Genomic DNA, 5,000 nt, shown 5'->3' on the forward strand with positions numbered 1-5,000 from the left:
ACAATCCACACTATCATTACCAGACCGGGAGGTCCACCCAGAAAACACAATATCCCACCCTTCCGACATCCGCACATTGCTCAGCTAAGCCACGAACACCCACACATGTCCTACACAGTGGTGCACCCAACATCACAATACTGCCTCCTGTCACAGCACACAAACAATGGCAGGAATGAAAGACACAGATCTGCCACAACCATGGAATCGGAGCGCCGCCTGTCATGAGCCAAAAGTGCATCCTGACGTGACAAATCGGATAATACCGCAGGCATCCAATTACGATAATCACTATCAACGAACCTGCCGCCCCCCCCCCAATACACCTTTCCCTACAACAATGTGTATCTGAACCTACGCTATATCGTACCTTAACCTAACCTATATCGTACCTTAACCTAACCTATATCGTACCTTAACCTAACCTATATCGTACCTTAACCTAACCTATATCGTACCTTAACCTAACCTATATCGTACCTTAACCTAACCTATATCGTACCTTAACCTAACCTATGCCTTAACCTAACCTATATCGTGCCTTAACCTAACCTATATCGTGCCTTAACCTAACCTATATCGTGCCTTAACCTAACCTATATCGTGCCTTAACCTAACCTAATTTGTGCCTTAACCTAACCTAATTTGTGCCTTAACCTAACCTAATTTGTGCCTTAACCTAACCTAATTTGTGCCTTAACCTAACCTAATTTGTGCCTTAACCTAACCTAATTTGTGCCTTAACCTAACCTAATTTGTGCCGTAACCTAACCTAATTTGTGCCGTAACGTAACCCATGTTGTGCCGTAACGTAACCCATGTTGTGCCGTAACGTAACCCATGTTGTGCCGTAACGTAACCCATGTTGTGCCGTAACGTAACCCATGTTGTGCCGTAACGTAACCCATGTTGTGCCGTAACGTAACCCATGTTGTGCCGTAACCTAACCCATGTTGTGCCTTAACCTAACCCATGTTGTGCCAACCCATGTTGTGCCTTAACCTAACCCATGTTGTGCCTTAACCTAACCCATGTTGTGCCTTAACCTAACCCATGTTGTGCCTTAACCTAACCCACGTTGTGCCTTAACCTAACCTACGTTGTGCCTTAACCTAACCCATGATGTGCCTTAACCTAACCCATGTTGTGCCTTAACCTAACCCATGTTGTGCCTTAACCTAACCCATGTTGTGCCTTAACCTAACCCATGTTGTGCCTTAACCTAACCCATGTTGTGCCTTAACCTAACCCATGTTGTGCCTTAACCTAACCCATGGTGTGCCTTAACCTAACCCATGTTGTGCCTTAACCTAACCCATGTTGTGCCTTAACCTAACCCACGTTGTGCCTTAACCTAACCCACGTTGTGCCTTAACCTAACCCACGTTGTGCCTTAACCTAACCCACGTTGTGCCTTAACCTAACCTACGTTGTGCCTTAACCTAACCCATGTTGTGCCTTAACCTAACCCATGTTGTGCCTTAACCTAACCCATGTTGTGCCTTAACCTAACCCATGTTGTGCCTTAACCTAACCCATGTTGTGCCTTAACCTAACCCATGGTGTGCCTTAACCTAACCCATGGTGTGCCTTAACCTAACCCATGGTGTGCCTTAACCTAACCCATGTTGTGCCTTAACCTAACCCATGTTGTGCCTTAACCTAACCCATGTTGTGCCTTAACCTAACCCATGTTGTGCCTTAACCTAACCCATGTTGTGCCTTAACCTAACCCATGTTGTGCCTTAACCTAACCCATGTTGTGCCTTAACCTAACCCATGTTGTGCCTTAACCTAACCCATGTTGTGCCTTAACCTAACCCATGTTGTGCCTTAACCTAACCCATGTTGTGCCTTAACCTAACCCATGTTGTGCCTTAACCTAACCCATGTTGTGCCTTAACCTAACCCATGTTTTGCCTTAACCTAACCCATGTTGTGCCTTAACCTAACCCATGTTGTGCCTTAACCTAACCCATGTTGTGCCTTAACCTAACCCATGTTGTGCCTTAACCTAACCCATGTTGTGCCTTAACCTAACCCATGTTGTGCCTTAACCTAACCCATGTTGTGCCTTAACCTAACCCATGTTGTGCCTTAACCTAACCCATGTTGTGCCTTAACCTAACCCATGTTGTGCCTTAACCTAACCCATGTTGTGCCTTAACCTAACCCATGTTGTGCCTTAACCTAACCCATGTTGTGCCTTAACCTAACCCATGTTGTGCCTTAACCTAACCCATGTTGTGCCTTAACCTAACCCATGTTGTGCCTTAACCTAACCCATGTTGTGCCTTAACCTAACCCATGTTGTGCCTTAACCTAACCCATGTTGTGCCTTAACCTAACCCATGTTGTGCCTTAACCTAACCCATGTTGTGCCTTAACCTAACCCATGTTGTGCCTTAACCTAACCCATGTTGTGCCTTAACCTAACCCATGTTGTGCCTTAACGTAACCCATGTTGTGCCTTAACCTAACCTATAATGTGCCTTAACCTAACCTAAAGTGCGCCGTAACCTAAACTATATTGCGCCTTAACCTGACGCACGTTGTCGCTGAACCTGCTCTGTAATTGTTATGCAACCCGTTAAAGTAGTGTAGTGTTGCCTAACCGCAACCCTCGCAATATAGTTCGCTACTCGCACTGCCCGGTCCCCTGTGTATCGCGTCATGTTAAACACCTTGCAGGTGTTGCTGACTTTCCACATGCTCCTGCTATACACTGTAGTGTGGATAGCAGCAGGACGTACATGCCCCCCCCCCTTCCCCCCTGCCTTCGCAAGCTGGTCGGTGAGAAGTTTGCATGTTCAATGCCCTTCGCATGCCGACGTACTCAGCCTACGTTGTGGTACGGCCTGTCACCTGTCCGCCGATGTACGCAAAACCCACAAACTGTACTGCACATTGCTCCGTATGTACTGAATGATACATCGTGGCCCATGTGACCGTATGACGACAGCGCCTAGCAACGGCGGACCATACAGTCCAAATATTGTGCACGCAGCTACGTGTCGTCTCCCTATAAGAGCTGGATTGCAGTGTGGTACGCCATACAGACGTGTGGGAGGAACGGACGCCCTGGATGGCGATCAGCATGAGCAGTCTGTTGATGTAGTGGAGCGTGTATTCGGACGTAGTCGTCTCTTCTCACACACCGTGATAGCATGTTGCACCGCGTTCCACATCTGCGACATGCTGCAGAGGCGGGCTGACAGTCGTTCGCGCAATGGACACCGCATACGTACGGGGTCTACCTTCCACGTGTTCTCTAGGCGTGCACATGTTGTTGCGTCTATGTGGGCAGACGTAGTGTGTTGTGACACCTGACACAGGCATGCAATACTCGTTGCAAATGGCGATGGACGTGTACGTTTGCTGGTGACGTTACGCAAATGAACAACCGGTAACCCGTTGTGGTGCGGTTGTTCTCGCTAGAGGTGAATCAGTGTTGGCGACGATCGGTCGAGCTATTAACCGGTTGTTTCAGGGATACCCACCATGCCCACGAACGTGAAAGGGGACCCACCATGCCCACGAACGTGAAAGGGGATCTGGGTGTGAGGCGATACGCGGCGGTGGCTGGGTGGGACCGTCCCCGGCCGGTGAGGGGGGGCCGCCCGGCGTGCTGGCAGCGCGGTGCGTGGGCGCACGCGCTACAGCCGGCTGGTGGGGGCGGCCGGTGGCAGGCGCGCCGGCCGACGGACGCGGCAGGCGGCGCAGCTGCGCGCCGGCGCCCCCTGCTCGCGGCGCCTTGCGGCCAAAGTAGGTCCTCGCGGGCCCGGTGCGAAGCGCGGTGGCCATCTGCAGTGTGCTGGTCCGATTGAGGACTTTGTGCGCTGAGGATGCGCCGCCGCCCGGCGCTCGGCGCCGCGACGCCGTCTGCTGCTCGGTCGCCCCAGCGGTTCTCGCAGGTGGTTTGTATCGCAGCTGTGCGGACGTGTTGGCGCGTGCGCTGTGCTGGGAGAGTTCGCTTCGGCACCCAAGTAGGGCTTTTGTCCTTCTGTGGCGCTGGCGTTGGAGCTGCCGGTCACCGTAGGTGGCGCGTGTTGTCTCCCGCCGGCAATGCCACGACAGCACGCTCCCGGGCCTCTGTCGGCAGCGGCAAGCTCAGTTGGGAGCACGGGTGGTCGCACCTAAAGCGTCTACTCGCCTAACTCCGGGCGATTGCGCCTCTCTCGAACCCGACCAAGTACTTAGGACGGCGCTGCGCGCCGCCGGGACCTGAGAGGGTTTCGAGGTGTGTTGTGCAGGGGAGCTCAGCCTCCTCCTGTTTGCAGAATAATTGAGCGGACGCTTGCGTGTTCGCGCGGGCCCCCGGGACACACTCCCGGGCGGCCGGCTGCTCAGCTCTAGTTGACGCAGCTCCCTGGTTGATCCTGCCAGTAGTCATATGCTTGTCTCAAAGATTAAGCCATGCATGTCTCAGTACAAGCCGCATTAAGGTGAAACCGCGAATGGCTCATTAAATCAGTTATGGTTCCTTAGATCGTACCCACGTTACTTGGATAACTGTGGTAATTCTAGAGCTAATACATGCAAACAGAGTCCCGACCAGAGATGGAAGGGACGCTTTTATTAGATCAAAACCAATCGGTCGGCTCGTCCGGTCCGTTTGCCTTGGTGACTCTGAATAACTTAGGGCTGATCGCACGGTCCTCGTACCGGCGACGCATCTTTCAAATGTCTGCCTTATCAACTGTCGATGGTAGGTTCTGCGCCTACCATGGTTGTAACGGGTAACGGGGAATCAGGGTTCGATTCCGGAGAGGGAGCCTGAGAAACGGCTACCACATCCAAGGAAGGCAGCAGGCGCGCAAATTACCCACTCCCGGCACGGGGAGGTAGTGACGAAAAATAACGATACGGGACTCATCCGAGGCCCCGTAATCGGAATGAGTACACTTTAAATCCTTTAACGAGTATCTATTGGAGGGCAAGTCTGGTGCCAGCAGCCGCGGTAATTCCAGCTCCAATAGCGTATATTAAAGTTGTTGCGG

The 5,000-nt window shown here is 51.8% G+C and overlaps 1 non-coding gene across 1 annotated transcript in view; it reads left to right on the plus strand.

The window, feature by feature from the left end:
- Window positions 1-4,366: 4,366 nt before the first annotated feature.
- LOC126447666 (small subunit ribosomal RNA) overlaps window positions 4,367-5,000 on the plus strand; it is a 1,909-nt gene continuing 1,275 nt past the window's right edge. The window contains exon 1 of the ribosomal RNA XR_007583845.1: window positions 4,367-5,000. This exon is cut by the window's right edge and continues 1,275 nt beyond it. This is a non-coding gene — a ribosomal RNA (small subunit ribosomal RNA).

The sequence above is a fragment of the Schistocerca serialis genome, unplaced genomic scaffold (genome assembly GCF_023864345.2).
Source record: "Schistocerca serialis cubense isolate TAMUIC-IGC-003099 unplaced genomic scaffold, iqSchSeri2.2 HiC_scaffold_524, whole genome shotgun sequence".
NCBI lineage: Eukaryota > Metazoa > Arthropoda > Insecta > Orthoptera > Acrididae > Schistocerca > Schistocerca serialis.